Below are 17,815 nucleotides of genomic sequence, written 5' to 3'. Positions count from 1 at the left end.
AGGCAAAAGAAAAATTAAATTTCGTTACTACCTACAACCCACTGACAAGTCCTTGACACAGGCAGAGTGACATTCCTCTAGAAGCTCAGCTGCCTCCATGTTAATACTTCGCTAAGGGCAAAAGGCAATCTTAATCTTAGCCCAACCCCCAAGATCCTGTAAGTCTTCTTTAACATATAAAAATTCCTTTGGAAACTTCCTTTATCTCTATCCCCCACCCAAGATATATGTTGGCAATCATTCCCCAAGCATGTGGCCCACAAATATATATCTGAAGGGTCTCATGACAAAGGTTTTATTAGACAGTAATAAATAGCCTTTTCCTAACAAGAGCTAGCCATCTCAAGGTCCTGGAAACCCCGCTTCCAAAATTCCTTAGAGACTTATGCTATTCCTAACCCCCTCCCAACTTGGAAGTATATAATCGGCCAGTCCTCATGAGCCCAGCACAGCTCTTTGCGCCCACAGGTCCAGTCCCTGTGCTTTAATAAAACCAACTTTTTAGGGACCCCTAGGTGGCTCAGTAGTTAAGGGTCTGTCTTCAGCTCAGGTCATGATCTTGGGGGTCCTAGGATCGAGCCACACTTTGGGCTCCCTGCTATGGGAAGCCCAGGGGGAAGTCTGCTTCTCCCTATCTGTTGGCCCCTCCCCCTGCTCATGCTCTCTCAAATAAAAAAAATCTTTTAAAAAAACAAAAACAAAAACATCTTTTTGCACCGAAGACATCTCAAGAATTCTTTCTTGGCCATCGGCTCCAAACCCCAACATTTCCTACCTTAATATGACAATTAAATGCCATGTACGGTCCTGAATTGGGGGGGAAAAAATCCATCTTTAAAAGACATTACTGGGGCACTTGGGTGGTTCAGTCAGTTCAGTCAATCAAGCGTCTGACTCTTGATTTCCGCTCAGATCATGATCTCAGGGTTGTGAGATCGAGCACTGTGTCCGGCTCCATGCTCAGCGGGGAGTCTGCTTGGGATTCTCTCGCCCTCTACCCCTCCCCCACCCCCTGTACTCAAGCTTGCACGTGCTCTCACACTAATAAATAAATAAATAGATCTTTAAAAAGACATTATTGTGACAAACTGGAATAATCTGAATATACACTGTATATCTGATAAGAGTATTGTATTGTTAAATTTCCTAACTGTGGCACTTTTATTGTGTTTAGTGAGACAATGTCCTTGTTCTCAGGCAACACATGCTTCAGTATTTACAGTCATGTCTGCAATTAACTCAAACACTTTAGGGGATATCAAGTGGGTGTCTACGTAATACAGCAATAGTTATATGTTATATATGTTAACAACTGGTGAATCTTTGGAGTACAATGGGTATTCATTATACAAGTCTAGCAACTTTCCAATCAATTTTATATTTCTCAAAATAAAAAGGAGGTAAGGACAACAAGGCCAGGGTGCCTCCTACAGGTCAAGGCTACCACTATCATGCCAAAGCTGCCCACTCTGGAGGATCCAAAAGTACAGGAGGTAAAAGTTCTGTGCTTAAAGTTGCAGCCCATCACTATGGAGCTCAGTGTGAAAAACCGAACAAAGAGTTCATGCTCCAGGGGCTCCTAGTAGGGCTCGGTCTGTGGAATATATGACTGCTGATCTCAGAGTTTAAGTTTGAGCCTCACGTTTGGTGTAGAGATTACTTTAAAATCTTAAAAAAAAAAAAAAGCTTATGCTCTGCTGCTTAAAGAGAAAGATCTGCGGTGATGTTTTTAAAAAAGGCAAGTTTGTCAACAAGTGTGCTCTGGACTTCTTTGGGCAGATGAGGCTTCCTGTGTGGAGCCTTTACAGAATAATAGACTTGCATTAATTATTCCACCTAAGACTTTTTCTTGTTTCAAACAGCAGGCAAAATTTGAAGAGAATGTGTTGGACAAACTGGACTGGGTGCAACCCGACCTGGGAGAGCTGTCAGAGGTCACCAAGGGAAACAGACTAACCCTTACAAGAGTATCTCTATCACTCAAGACCAAGACCAGAGGCCACTCCCTGAGATAGAAGATCTTAAGTGTGCCAAATAGGGAAGCTGCCCTTTTCTCTGAACCACGGAAAGATGGGTCTACCAACCACTCAGTCATGAGCCCAGACAGTAACTTATGTAAACTCCCACACAGTTTAAACTGACCAATAAGAGTATTCTTTCTGGGATCACAAATGTTAACAAAGAAGTTAACTTATGTGATTTGGCAGTTATTCTATACCATTTCCTTGCCATTAAAATGTTTAAAGGACAAAAATAATAAAATTTTAAAAATTAAAAGTTGGGGAAGGGGAAAACTGGAAACAACCTAAAAGTCCAACAGTTTAATAACTAAAGCCCATTGAAAGAATGAGAAAGTATTACATCGAATTATAATCTAAAACATGGTAATTTGGGGCACCTGGGTGGCTCAGTTGGTGAAGCATCTGCCTTTGGCTCAGGTCATGTTCCCGGGGTCCTGGGATCTAGCCCCCGCTCCCTGCTCAGCGGGGAGTCTACTTCTCCCTCTGCCCCTCCCCCACTCATGCTTGCGCACGCTTGCTCGCTCTCTCTGAAATAAAATCTTTTCAAAGTTAATAAATAAATAAATAAAACGTGGTAATTTTATTGATGATTACTTTCAAACTTTAAAGCAGAAAGGTAGGAAAAACCCTAATAATAAGGAAAAACAGCAAAAGAAGAAAGATCCAACCAATTTTACTTTGAATTCACATAAAGGTGGTATATCCAAGAGAATATTCAATAAATAAAATTAGAACAAATTTCAGATTGCAGCACAGAGCCTTGAGATCCTCTCCCTCTCCCTTTACCCCCCATCCCAACTTGTGCATTCTCTTTCTCTAAAATAAAATCTTTTTTTTTTTTTTTTTAATCTCAGAGAGAATGGGAGACAGAGAGCATGAGAGGGGGAGGATCAGAGGGAGAAGCAGACTCCCCGCTGAGCAGGGAGCCCGATGTGGGACTCGATCCCGGGACTCCAGGGTCATGACCTGAGCCGAAGGCAGTTGCTTAACCAACTGAGCCACCCAGGCGCCCCTCTAAAATAAAATCTTAAAAAAGAACTAAAGATAAAAATAAACCCCAACAAAAAAGAACAGTTAATACCTATGTAAATTTTAAAACATTAAGTTTTCCCAAAACACTGCTGAAAATTAAGACAAACTTCAAACTGCTAAAAATATTTCCAACTAGTTTATGTGAATATAAAGGATATTTAAAAAGGGCTCAAGCAAATTAAAAAAAACAACAAAAAAAAATAGGCAATTCTCAAGCAAGCTTATACTATAACACCAATAAAATCAAACCAATACAAACAGACATGAAAACAAATGGTTTTGGGGTGCCTGGGTGGCTCAGTCACTGGGCGTCTGCCTCCGGCCCAGGTCATGGTCCCAGGGTCCTGGGATTGAGCCCCGTGTCGGGCTCCCTGCTCAGTGGGAAGCCTGCTTCTCCCTCTCCCATTGCCCCCTGCTTGTGTTCCCTCTCGCTGTCTCTCTCTGTCAAATAAATAAATAAATCTTAAAAAAAAAAAGAAATTTTTTTTCTGAAATTGAAATTTCAGGGATTTAATGGTCGAACCTAGGACTCTCAAAGGTACATATGTAAGAATGTATGACAGGGATGCCTGGTGGCTCAGTCAGTTGAGCATCTGACTCTTGGTTTCGGCTTAGGTCATGATGGCAGGGTTGTGGAATGGAGTTCCACCTCCAGTCTGTGCTCCACCTGGAGTTTACTTGAGATTCTCTCCCTCTCCCATGGCCCCCTCCCCAGGCTCGCACTCTCTCTAATAATTAAAATCTTTTTTAAAAAATGTATGAGAAATAAGAATGTACACTGATTCGCATTTCTGGAAAGCAATGCTGGGCTAGGCATCAATATAAAAACCCTCCTGCCCTTTGACTCAGCTCTACCTCTAGGAACTAAAAAAATAATTATAACAAGTATGTTCATAACAGCATTACTTATAAGAGCAAAACAGCTAGAAATAATCTAAAGGTCTATCACTGGGGCGCCTGGGTGGCTCAGTCATTAAACGTCTGCCTTCTGCTCAAGTCATGATCCGAGGGTCCTGGGATCGAGCCCTGCATTGGGCTCCCTGCTCAGCGGGAAGCCTGCTTCTCCCTCTCTGGCTGTCTCTCTGTGTCAAATAAATAAATAAAATCTTTAAAAAATAAAAAATAAATAAAGGTCTATCACTAGAGACATGAGTAAATGAATCCATCTGACAAATTTCTGTAAGCCATTTTAAAAATTCCGGTTTCAAAGAATATTAATGGCATGGAAATGTGGCCACAATAAAAGTTGTACAAATGCAATTTTTTAAATATATAAATAATATTTATTTATATTTATAAATATTTATAATATTTATTATATCATAAGCACTATATTAAGTACATTATATCCATTATCTAATTTATTCTTTTTTTAAGATTTGAGAGAGAGAGCACGGAGTGGGAGGGGCAGAGGAGAGGGAGAGAGAATCTCAAGCAGATTCCTCACTAAGTGAGGAGCCCGATGCGGGGCTTAATCTCACAACACTGAGATCAGGACCTGAGCTAAAAACAAGAACTGGAAAAACAAAAAAAAAAACATAAGAGTTGGTCCCACAACTGACTGTGCCATCCAGGCACCCCTAATTTATTCTTTTTTTTCTTTAAGATTTTATTTATTTTATTTTATTTTTTTTTTTTTAAGATTTTATTTATTTATTTGACAGAGAGAGACACAGCGAGAGAGGGAACACAAGCAGGGGGAGTGGGAGAGGGAGAAGCAGGCTTCCCGCGGAGCAGGGAGCCCAATGTGGGGCTCGATCCCAGGACCCTGGGATCATGACCCGAGCTGAAGGCAGTCGCTTAACCAACTGAGCCACCCAGGCGCCCCAAGATTTTATTTATTTTAGAGAGCGCACGAGCAAAGGGAGGAGCAGAGGGAGAGGAACAAGCAGACTCCGTGCTGAGCACAGAGCCCAAGGCAAGGCTCAATCTTAGGAACCAAGATCACAACCTGAGTGGAAATCAAGAGCCAGATGCTCAACTGACTGAGGCACCTAGGCGCCCCCTTAATTTATTCTCTTAAAGGCACTATTAAGTAGCTCTTAAGTAGAGATGTTATGAGGATTCAGATTTTTCACTTAGTAAAGTACCTGGCACACAGCAAATAGTACTATTTACTTTTATTATCCCCATATTACAGATTTTGAAACTCAAGATTCAGAGAAATTAAGTGATTTGCTATAAAATCACATAGCTAAGGGGCCCATGGGTGGCTCAGTCCTTTAGGCATTTGCCTTCGGCTCAGGTCATGATCCCAGGATCATGGTATTGAGCCCCACATCGGGTTCACTGCTCAGCAGGGAGTCTGCTTCTCCCTCTTACTGATGCTCAAATAAATAAAATCTTTTTAAAAAAATCACATAGCTACTAAGTGGTGGAACAAAAATCTGAACTGAAAGGATTTAATTCTAGAATCTCCATTTCTTTTTTTTTTTTTAAGATTTTATTAGAGAGAGCAAGCACAAGCAGGGAAAGGGGCAGAGGGAGCAGGAGACTCCCCGCTGAGCAAGGAGCCCAATGTGGGGCTTGATCCCAGGACCCTGGGATCATGACCTGAGCCAAAGGCTTAACCGACTGAGCCACCCAGGTGCCCCTAGAATCTCCACTCTTAACTATTATGCTATACAATGTCTATACATTAAAAATACACAGAAGCAATAGTAAAGGAAATACACCAAAACAGTGATATCTTCTAAGTGGTAAAATCAGTGATGGCTTTTATCTTCCAAATGTTCTACATTTACACATAAATTACTTTTAAAACTATTTTTTTCCAGAGAACTTTAAAATACCAGTAACACAAGGACATCTGGCTGGCTGGCTCAGTTGGTGGAGCATGCAACGCTTGATCTCAGGATTGTAAGTTCAAGTCCCATGTTGGGTGTAGAGATTACTTAAAAATAAATTCATTATTTTTTACATAGAATCTTTTTAAAAATATCAGTAACACAAATATCAGTATTATAATACCTAGAAGACATAAAATCTTCATCAAAAGCTTAGTCTTGTTAGTTCAGTATCACAATACTTTCAAGAATGTCAACATTTTCTGATAAAGGGAAACTACTGGGGCGCCTGGGTGGCTCAGTCGTTAAGCGTCTGCCTTTGGCTCAGGTCATGATCCCAGGGTCCTGGGATAGGTCCTTGCTCTGTGGGAAGCTGCTTCTCCCTCTCCCACTCCCCCTGCTTGTGTTCCCTCTCTAGCTGGCTGTCTCTTTGCCAAATAAATAACATCTTTAAAAAAAAAAAAAAAAAAGGAAACTACTGATCAAAGCTCAATAAACAAAATGTAATGTTTAAAGAAATATTGGTCATAATATCTTCTGTTTTTCAAGAAAATATAAAGACAATAGTTAAAATATCCAATATGTCCAATGTATAAAGTAATGTTCTGGTGATTTAGCAGTGCAGCATCGAATGAATATGATGAAGAAATAAAGAAAAAACATTTTGCTTCTGGTATAACTATTCCCACTGTACACCAATTGTAACTTGGATAACTCTAGTTTACATTAGCCAAGAATAATTCCTTTATTAACAAAAGGAAAGGAATATTTAACTTCAATATTCAAAACAGATTATTCTTTTTTTTTTTTTTAAAGATTTATTTATTTATTTGAGAGAGCGAGAATGAGAGAGAGTACATGAGAGGGGGGAGGGTCAGAGGGAGAAGCAGGCTACTCGCTGAGCAGGGAGCCCGATGCGGGACTCGATCCCGGGACTCCAGGATCATGACCTGAGCTGAAGGCAGTCGCCCAACCGAGCCACCCAGGCGCCCCAAAACAGATTATTCTTAGGGGCGCCTGGATGGCTCAACTGGTTAAACATCTGACTCTTGATTTCGGCTCAGGTCATGATCTCAGGGTTGTGAGATTGATCCCCACATCCAGCTCAGCACAGAGTCTGCTTGAATTCTTTCTCTTCCTCCCCCTCAGCCCCTTCCCCTACTTGTGTGCATGCACTCTCTCTCAAATAAATAGATAGCTCTTTAAATTGTTATTTTAGATTTAGATTAGCCTTTTTGGCCCTCTTTTAACCTAGTCATTTTGCAGTGTATATTCTTAGTTCTGCCATTCTCCAAAGGAGAACTGTCCTAACATACCTGTCTTAACTGCTTTCTAGATTGAAAAATCTTTTCACATCTTATATTAGCTCTAATAACTGAAAGCCAAACTCTATTTACATTCTTTTTTATTAACAGTAATTCAAGAGGTAACAGCTGTGATAAAGCCCTGTAAAATTACCAATCAGCTATGTTATTACAGACAGAAGAATGGACAGCCCATTTATTTACTACATAGAAGTTCAAAGGCATTATAAAACTATGTATTTGACATCTCCATTTCAATATCTCAAAGGCACTTCTAAGTCAACATAATCTCATCACTTAAACTAATCTTCCTTTTGTGTGTGTCCCCTATATAAAACGAAGTGAACCAACCTAATATATCCAATTCAGGAATTCAGAAACCTAAGAGTTATTTTTTGACAACTCCCTTTCCCTCACTCATAACCCAATCCATCATCACATCTTATAGATTTGTCCTCCTAAAACTTTCTCAAATTGATGCACTTTACTACATCTCCACAATCCCCTCCTTACTCCATCCAGGATACTACCATAGCTCACTCGGCTACCTTACTATAACAACTTCCTAAATCTTATCATTGCATCCACTCTTGGCCCTTCTCAAATCCAATCTACTACAACCAGAATGACCTTTCAAAATGCAAATCTGATTATGTCATTCCCTCTAGGTGTTCAATGCCTTTACACTGTATCTCAGTTGAAACAAAAATCATTACCATAACATTTAAGGAATTGATCTGACCCTACCTACCTCTTTAGCCTCAACTGCAACTTCCTGTGCTCTGATAACACAGGCCTCTCAGTTGTTTTTTTTTCTTAAAGATTTTATTTATCTATCAGAGAGAGAGAATGAGAGAGAGAGCATGAGAGCGGGGAGGGTCAGAGGGAGAAGCAGACTCCCTGCCGAGCAGGGAGCCCGATGCGGGAGTCCCGAGACTCCAGGATCATGACCTGAGCCGAAAGCAGTCGCCCAACCAACTGAGCCACCCAGGCGCCCCAGGCCTCTCAGTTTATTGTCATGCTCCTTTTACCACAGACCTTGAACAAACAGTAACTAAAAACACAGGTTCTAGAATTATATTGTCTACATCCCAAAACTGGATCTGCCAACATACTAACTTTTGGCAGTTAACTGGAAGCAATTTAATCTCTCTGACCTCAGCTTTCCCAACTCTACAATAGGGGAAATCGTAGTATCTATGTCATGGAGGTTTTGTAAGGGTCAAATATGTGTAGAGAATATACTGCTCATAACCAGTAAGCACTTCATGCCAAACTCCTCTACTTGCTTTCTTATTTTTATTTTTTAAGGTTTTTATTTTAATTCCAGTATAGTTAACACACAGTGTTATAGTAGTTTCAGGTGTACAATATTCAACAATTCCATACCTTACTCAGTGCTTATCATAAGTATACTCCTTAAATCCCCACACCCACCTCCCCTCTGGTAACCCTCAGCTTGTTCACTATAGTTAAGAGTCTGCTTCTTAGTTTATCTCCCTCATTCTTTTTTTTTTTCCTTTGCATGTTTCTTAAATTCCACATGAGTAGTATCATATGGTATTTGTCTTTCTCTGACTTATTTCACTTAGCATTATACTCTCTAGCTCCATCTATGTTGTTGCAAATGGCAAGATTTCATTCCATTTTATAGCTGAATAATATTCCACTGTATATATATACCAACTCTTTTTTATCCGTTCATCTATCAATGGACACATGGGCTGCTTCCATGCTGCAATAAATATAGGGGTGCATGTAGCCCACTGAATTTGTTTTTGTATTTTAAGAGTAAATACCCAGTAGTGCAATTACTGGATCATAGGGTAATTCTATTTTTATTTTAAAGTTTTATTTACTTAAGTAATCTATACACCCAACATGGGGCTTGAGCCCGAGATCAAGAGTTGTACACTCCTCTAGCTGAACCAGCCAGGCACCCTATTTTTAACCTTTTGAGGAACCTCCATACTGCTTTTCACAGTAGCTGTACCAGTTTGCATTCCCACCAATAGTGCACAAGGGTTCTTCTTAATCCACACCCTTGACAACACTTGTTATTTCTTGCCTTTTTGATTTTAGTCATACTGACAGGTATGAGGTGGTATCTCATTGTAGTTTTGATTTGCAGTTCCCTGATGGTAAGTGATGTTGATGAAGCATCTTTTCATGTGTCTGTTGGCCATCTGTATGTCTTCTTTGGAGAAATGTCTGTTCATGTCTTCTACCCATTATTTCTTTTCTCTCTTTTTTTTTTTTTGTAAGCTCTATGCCAAGCTGGGGCTTGAACTCATGACCCTGAGATCAAGAGTCACATGCTCTACCAACTGAGCCAGCCAGGCACCCCTCTTCTGCCCATTTTTGAATTGGATTGCTTTTTGGGTGTTTAGTTATATCAGTTCTTTATATATTTTTGGATACTCTTTATCAGATATGTCATTTGCAAATATCTTCTCCCATTCAGTAGGCTGCCATTTAGTTTTTTGATTGTTTCCTTCACCTTGCAGAAGCTTTTTATTTTGATGTTGTCTAAACTCCTCTTTCTTCAATCTCTGGTTATCATCTCCACTGGGAAACTTTTCCCAACCCAATTCTTTCCAGGCACAATTAACTGCTTTTGTGTGTGTGTGTGTAATGCTTCTATAAGGTCTGCTTATACTCAATTAACACTCATGTCATCTCACTGTTCTGAACTGTTTACCAATCTATCTCATCCTACTAGTAGGTAGTTCCTTAAAGGCAGAGGCTATCTTATTAATCTTTGAATCTGATGTACCTAACACAGTAACTCTGATAGTAGGCATTCAAGAAATATCAGAGTGAATATAGAAATCAGGTAAACAATGAAAAATAAGGTTTTAATACAAGAATTGTGACGTAAATAAAAAGATTTTATGTACAATTATGTTTTTTTTCAAGTATGGTCTACAGCTACCTGTGTAAAAACTGCCTACTGTATTTTTTTTTTTTAAAGATTTTATTTATTTATTTGAGAGAGAGAGAACGAGAGACAGAGAGCAGGAGAGGGAGGAGGGTCAGAGGGAGGAGAAGCAGACTCCCTGCTGAGCAGGGAGCCCGATGCGGGACTTAATCCCGGGACTCCAGGATCATGACCTGAGCCGAAGGCAGACGCTTAACCATCTGAGCCACCCAGGCGCCCCTGCCTACTGTATTTTTAAAATGCATACCTCTGGCCCCTCATCAAACCTATATATCTACAATTTTTCATAAACTTATTTTTTGTAAACCAAAGGTTGAAAGTTGCTAGATTAGCATAATGAATTTATGCAATTACTAAATATAATTTATGAAAATGTATAATACAGTGGTCAAACATTACCCTTCAAAGTCCTTAAGAGTAATGAAGTCATTTAATTGAACCTACTACAATTATTTGTAAGCCAAGACTACTGGTAGGTTGTATTCAACATTTTTGAATAGGAGAGTCTGAGGGATAAAATAAAACTCTCTGGAGATTATATCTAATAGGATATTCTCCTTAACCTAGTTTGGAAGTGAAAAGGGGCAACAATTTAAAATATAAACAATTTAACCTACGTCAAATTATGCCCAAACCTGAGAAGCACTAATAAACAAAATATAAACTACTTGGATTATTTAGGACATATCTGCTCTCAATTATCTCCATTATATATTCCACTATAGTAAGATCCACCTTTAAGTTACATTTCTAAGCTTTGTGTCCTCCCTAATATTCCCCCACAAAAAAAAACAATTTAACAATACACATATTTTATGACTTTCCTTTCAATCATTACACAACTAACAGATAATCTGTGAACTAATATTTGCAGAGAAAATGAGTCAAAACACAACAAACCCTGCCTTTTTGTCATTTTTTCTTCAAATAGAAGAAAAAGCTCTTGTGAGTTTTCCCAAATCACAATGCATAGTTTTCCTTTAATACTTAAAGTACAGTTACAAGATAAAAATTGTATTTTTTTACTGTCAACAAAATCTAGCATATTGATTAATCTTAGAATCCCTTTCAAAATAAAAATTGAGCCTACTGTGTGACATAACAGACTCAGAACAGAATTATAAAAGGTACCTTAGATATCCTTTAAGTCAATATTTACATTATGAATCAGGGCCTGAAAGGTTGAGTGGTTGCCTAAGGTCACACTAACAGAACTAGAATTAAAAATCTAAATTTACTGGGGCACCTGGGTGGCTCAGTCATTAAGCGGCTGCCTTCGGCTCAGGTCACGATCCCAGGGTCCTGGAATCGAGCCCCGCATCCGGCTCCCTGCTCTGCAGGAAGTCTGCTTCTCCCTCTCCCACTCCCCTGCTTGTGTTCCCTCTCTCGCTGTGTCTCTTTCTGTCAAATAAATAAGTAAAATCTTTAAAAAAAAAAAAAAAATCTAAATTTACTAAATGCAAGGTAATGTCCTGAACTGGATCCTGGAATAGGAAAAAGGACATCAGTGGAAAAATCTGGATAAATCTGAATAAAGTCAGTAATTTAGTTAATAGTTTTATATCAATATGAACTTCGTAATTTCAACAAATATATCCACTGTTATATAAAACATTAACAGGGGCGCCTGGGTGGCTCAGTCGTTAAGCGTCTGCCTTTGGCTCAGGTCATGATCCCAGCGTCCTGGGATCGAGCCCCGCATCGGGCTCCCTGCTCTGCGGGGAGCCTGCTTCTCCCTCACCCTCTGCTTGCCTCTCTGCCTACTTGTGCTCTCCCTCTCTCTCTGTCAAATAAATAAAGAAAATCTTTAAAAAAAAAAAAAACATTAACAGAGCAAGCTGGGTGAAAAGTACATGAGAACTCTCTGTACTAATTTTTCTGTAAATCTAAAACTATAAAATAAAATTAAATTAAAATAAAAGGCTTACTTTAAAAACTCTAAATCTAAAACTGTCTAATCCAGAATGCTTCCTTTCTATTTGTATAACATTCCCTAACAGAAAGGCATTAAATTCTAAGTATTCAGAGGTAACAAAATAAAGCACCTCCCAACCAACACAATCAAAAGAAATCCTCCCTGTTTTTCTGCTTAACACTGAATTCTTACTATATATTCCAGGCATTTTACTTATTTTATTGAATTCTCACAACTGTCCTAAAGTAATTATCAACCCAAATTATACCTGAGGTTGAAAAAAGTTAAGTAATTTGCTTACTATCACCTAGGCACTTTAGAATCATGTGTACTTGAATGAGCAAGAAGAATTTGCTACTAAATTTTACAGATTCTATCTTCACAGTGTTTTTCACATCAAAACCTCTTGTCTGTTCTAGAGGAAAAAACCTCCCAAACACTTATTTTTTTTTTTCCAAGATTTTACTTATTTGAGAGAGAGCACAAGCACAAGCAGGGGGGAGGGGCAGAGGGAGAGGAAAAAGATTTCCCGCTGAACAGGGAGCCCAACACGGGGCTCGATCCCAGGACCCTGAGCGAAAGGCAGACACTTAACTGACTGAGCCACCCAGGTGCCCCCAAAACAAGCATTTATTTTTTTTTTTTTTTTTAAAGATTTTATTTATTTATTCATGAGAGACAGAGAGAGAGAGAGAGAGAGAGAGGCAGAGGGAGAAGCAGGCTCCCAAGGAGCAGGGAGCCCGATGCGGGACTCGATCCCACGACCCTGAGATCATGACCTGAGCCGAAGGCAGACGCTTAACCATCTGAGCCACCCAGGCACCCCAAAACAAGCATTTAAATCTCTAGTCTTTCCCCCTTAATCCATTATGATGTACATCTATAGTTGTTTACTGGCTTCCCAGAATCTACCCCCACTTTTTTTTTTTTTTTTAAGATTTTATTTATTTGACAGAGAGAGACACAGCGAGAGAGGGAACACAAGCAGGGGGAGTGGGAGAGGGAGAAGCAGACTTCCTGCAGAGCAGGGACGCCGATGCGGGGCTTGATCCCAGGACCCTGGGATCATGACCTGAGCCGAAGGCAGACACTTAACAACTGAGCCACCCAGGCACCCCTACCCCCACTTTTTAGTAAAGGAACTGATTTCCTTCTGGGAAATTACCTCTCCTCTACCTAGATAGGACTATGTATAAATATGCCTAGTTCTGGGGCACCTGACTGGCTCAGTTAGTAGAGCATGTGACTCTTAATCCTGGGGTTGTTGAGTTTGAGCCCCATAGTGTGTAGAGATTATTTAAAAAAATAAGATTTTAAAAATAATAAATAAATAAATAGCCCTAGTTCTGCCCTCATAGATGATTGGACATGAACCCTACTAAGCCAATCCCACTCTCTGTTCTCAAGGATCCTAAATCCTGAGCAAAATGAGACAAGTTTGGGGGGGAAATGGGTGCCACTAATTTATTCCGGTGGCCTGTTTAGACTGTCAATTCATGGGGCGCCTGGGTGGCTCAGCTGATTAGGTGTCCAACTCTTGGTTTCCTGGCTCAAGCAACGGTTGTGAGATCAAGCCCCACATGGGGCTCTACGCTGGGTGTCGAGCCTGCTTAAGATTCTCTCTCCGGGGGTGCCTGGGTGGCTCAGTTGGTTAGGCGACTGCCTTCGGCTCAGGTCATGATCCTGGAGTCCCGGGATCGAGTTCCGCATCGGGCTCCCTGCTCGGCAGGGAGTCTGCTTCTCCCTCTGACCCTCCCCCCTCTCATGCTCTATCTCATTCTCTCTCTCAAATAAATAAATAAAATCTTTGGGAAAAAAAAAAAAAAGATTCTCTCTCCGGCTCCCTCTTGTTCCTACCCTCCAAGCACCTGCTTATGCTCTCTCCCTCTCAAAAAACAAACAAACAAAAATGTCAATTCATTCCTGTTATCAACATCCCAGGAACTCCCAGACTGACTCTCCAACCTTCCTTTTATGTCTATGAGCAAATTAGTCGCCTTACAATAAGTTTCTTTTCTCCTTAAGACAATGTCACTTTTCTGCCGGCAAAGACTCTAATGGATACAGCACCCCTGACGCATTTAAGATCTCTAAATCACCTCGAAAGTATAACTCAATCCTCCTGCTCAAAAATCTTAAATTACCCACAACTTCCCACTATTACACTCTTCTCTAGGGAGACTTTTCAGGGTTCTCCCGATTTGGGTCCAATCAACATTTCTGAACTTATTTCTCACCAATGGCATCACATATACTAGCGCTGTCTTCTCCACTTGGAATGCTATCCCACCATCTTTGCCTATAAATCTTATCCACCATTCCAAATCTACTTCAATTATTCCCTTGTGTATAAATTCTTATCAATTCCACTAACACACCAAAATATTGTTAAAAAAAAAAAAATCCCCATGCCACTTTGCAGCTATTTTATTCCATATTCTGCACTTATTTCTGTATGGATTATATTCTTCCACTGACCCCACTAACTCTTCCAAAAGGCAAAAGGAGTAGAAATATGTCAAGTACGTGCTGTCACAATTCAATCAAGAATAGTATCTCCAGGGCGCCTGGGTGGCTCAGTTGGTTAAGTGTCTGCCTTGAGCTCGGGTCATGATCCCAGGGTCCTGGGATCAAGCCCCACATCGGGCTCCCTGCTCAGTGGACAGCCTGCTTCTCCCTCTGCCTACCACTCCCCCTGCTTGTATGCTCTGTCGAATAAATAAAATCTTAAAAAAAAAAAGAATAGCATCACCAGGGGCACCTGGCTGGCTCAGTCAGAGAAGCACACGACTTTTGGTCTTAGGGTTTTAAGTTCAAGCCCCAAGTTGAGTGTAGAGACTACCTAAATAAATAAACTTAAAAAAAAAAAGATAATATCACAATATTGGCTATAATATTATGAAAAAATTTAAACCAATCAAATTGTTTTTGAGAATTGGTATATGCAAATTTGGGATCAACTTCTGCTTCTGAGCAATGATAGAGTAAATGGGACAGGATTTATTTTCCTGTCATAAGACCTGAAGAACTGGGAAAATATAAAATTCCTTTTTAGGCACTGAACAAGAGGCAACACATGACCATAACCTCTGAGAGAAGTAAAACAAGGTAAGTTCTATGGTTACTGGCTTTCTACCTAAAAACACTTTCCAGAATGCAGCACAGGCAAAGGGATTCCAAGTAAAGCATAGCACTCTCTGAGCTAAGAAGACCAAGAGTTTAGGAGAGCCAAGCCAATCGAAATAGAGAAAGTGGACTTTCTAGAGAAAAAATTCCAGAACTGTTTAGGGGATGCCTTCCAATATTTTGCTGAATTAAGTTCCACATGCACAGGGTGAAACTCTGATAAGGCCAGGCAAAGAACAACTACTAGGCAGCTAAACTCCCAGAAGTCACACAGGCTGGAAGATGTCTGAGTTCCAACTCAACCACAATGGAGGGTCCTTGTTGAAGACTTATGGCACTCAGTAGAGACCCCCAAAAGGGTCATAACTTAATAGTAAAGCTAAATTAGCCCTAGTATAAAGACTACTCTAAATTTACCTTAGTGAAGCTTAAAAACAACCCTGAAGGGATTAAACTGATCCACAACTGCCCATCAGAACAAAGTTTAACATTCTTTAAAAATAGACAAAAAATTCAGCATAAAAAGAAAAAAGTGACAACATACTAAGCTCAATCAAAAATTAAAAGACATACCAAAAAGTGCTGGCTTCAGCAGCACATGTACTAAAATTACAACGATACGGAGAATATTAGCATGGTTTCTGTGCAAGGATGTCATGCAAATTCACGAAGCCATCCATAAAAATAAAAAAATTTTTTTTAAATGCATGGGTGCCTGGCTGGCTCAGTCAGTGGAGCATGCGATTCTTGATCTCAGAGTTGTAAGTTCAAGTCCCATATTGGGTGTAAAGATTACTTAAAAATAAAATCTTTTAAAAAATGCAAATTAAAAAAGAAAGACATACCAAAAATCCCAGGAAATGTTATCCATAACTGGCAGAAAAACTGATCAACAAAAATAGACCTTAGAATGAAAGAGAAATTAGCAGAAAAGGGCATTAAATTAGTTTTTCTAAATACCTATAAGCATTTAAATAATAACATATACAGGGCGCCTGGGTGGCTCAGTTGGTTAAGCGACTGCCTTCAGCTCAGGTCATGATCCTGGAGTCCCGGGATCGAGTCCCACATCGGGCTCCCTGCTCAGCAGGGAGTCTGCTTCTCCCTCTGACCCTCCTCCCTCTCGTGCTCTCTGTCTCTCATTCTCTCTCTCGCAAATAAAGAGTCTTAAAAAAAAAAAATAATAATAATAATAACATATACATAATGAGGAGAGAAAAGAGGAAAAAAACCAAAACAGAACAAAATGGAACTTCAAAGGATGAAAAATACAATTCAGAAATGTAAAAATATACTAGATGGGACTAATAACATATGTGACACTGAAGAAAACACATAAATTTTTAAAAGATCCATTAATATGAAGACATGAAAATAAGAACTAACCGGGCACCTGGGTGGCTCAGTTGGTTAAGCGACTGCCTTCAGCTCAGGTCATGATCCCAGGGTCCTGGGATCGAGCCCCGCATCGGGCTCCCTGCTCCGCGGGAAGCCTGCTTCTCCCTCTCCCACTCCCCCTGCTTGTGTTCCTGCTCTCTCTCTCTCTGCCAAATAAATAAATAAAATCTTTAAAAAAAAAAAATCAATAATAAAAAAAGTCTTAAGACTAGTCAGAGAAAAAAAGACATGTTTCCTACAGAGAAACAAAAATAAGAATGACTGCTGAATTCTCATCTGAAATTGTGCAAGTCAAAAACATAATGGCATGACATCTTTCATATACTAAAAAAACTGTCAATCTAGACTATCATATACGTTAAAAAAATATACTTTAAAATTGAAGGTGAGGGGCGCCTGGGTGGCACAGTCGCTGGGCATCTGCCTTCAGCTCAGGTCATGACCCCAGCGTCCTGGGATCGAGCCCCACATCGGGCTCCCTGCTCAGCAGGAAGCCTGCTTCCCCCTCTCCTACTCCCCTTGCTTGTGTTCCCTCTCTCGCTGTGTCTCACTCTGTCAAATAAATATATAAAATCTTTTTAAAAAATAAATAAAATAAAATCGAAGGTGATTCTACACACCTATCAGAATGGCTAAAATAAAAAAAAATTATAACACCAAATGCTATGAAATAAGCTAGTCACTAAAGGCCAAATATGTATGATTCCTTTCAAATACTATTTAATTCCCAGGGCCTGGGAGGGGCAGGGAATGAGGAATAAGTGTGTAATTGATACAGAATTTTAACTGGGGAAAGATAAAAAGTTTTAGAAATGGATGGTAGAGAAGGTTGCACAACAATGTCAATGTACTTAATGCCACAGAACCATACATTTTTTTTTAAAGATTTTCTTTATTTGACACAGAGAGAGAGAGAGAAGGAGAGAACAAGCAGGGGAAGCAGGAGAGGGAGAAGCAGGCTCCCTGCTGAGCAGGGAGCCTCACTCAAGGCTCAATCTAGGACCCTGGGATCATGACCTGAGCTGAAGGCAGTTAACTGACAAAGCCACCCAGACGCCCCGCACAGAACTATACACTTAAAAATGGCTAAAATGGGGGCGCCTGGGTGGCTCAGTTGGTTAAGCGACTGCCTTCGGCTCAGGTCATGATCCTGGAGTCCCTGGATCGAGTCCCGCATCGGGCTCCCTGCTCAGCAGGGAGTCTGCTTTGCCCTCTGACCCTCCCCCCTCTCATGTGCTCTCTCTCTCTCGTTCTCTCTGTCTCAAATAAATAAATAAAATCTTTAAAAAAAA

General features: G+C 40.1%; 1 protein-coding gene, 1 non-coding gene and 1 pseudogene across 4 annotated transcripts in view; 2 read left to right on the top strand and 1 right to left on the bottom strand.

The window, feature by feature from the left end:
* The window catches only part of TAOK1 (TAO kinase 1), a 147,198-nt gene that overhangs the window by 100,725 nt on the left and 28,658 nt on the right, over positions 1 to 17,815 (bottom strand). The gene's annotated exons all lie outside the window — the stretch shown is intronic.
* The window catches only part of LOC145717456 (L-lactate dehydrogenase A chain pseudogene), a 31,603-nt pseudogene that overhangs the window by 8,263 nt on the left and 5,525 nt on the right, over positions 1 to 17,815 (top strand).
* Positions 15,705 to 15,811, top strand: LOC115943503 (U6 spliceosomal RNA). The gene has a single exon (XR_004078070.1). It is a non-coding gene; the product is annotated as a U6 spliceosomal RNA (small nuclear RNA).

Source organism: Leptonychotes weddellii, chromosome 15, assembly GCF_054177405.1.
Source record: "Leptonychotes weddellii isolate Sample4059 chromosome 15, ASM5417740v2, whole genome shotgun sequence".
NCBI lineage: Eukaryota > Metazoa > Chordata > Mammalia > Carnivora > Phocidae > Leptonychotes > Leptonychotes weddellii.
Note: the sequence above shows the minus strand (reverse complement) of the source record. Positions and strands in the feature narration are given on the sequence as shown.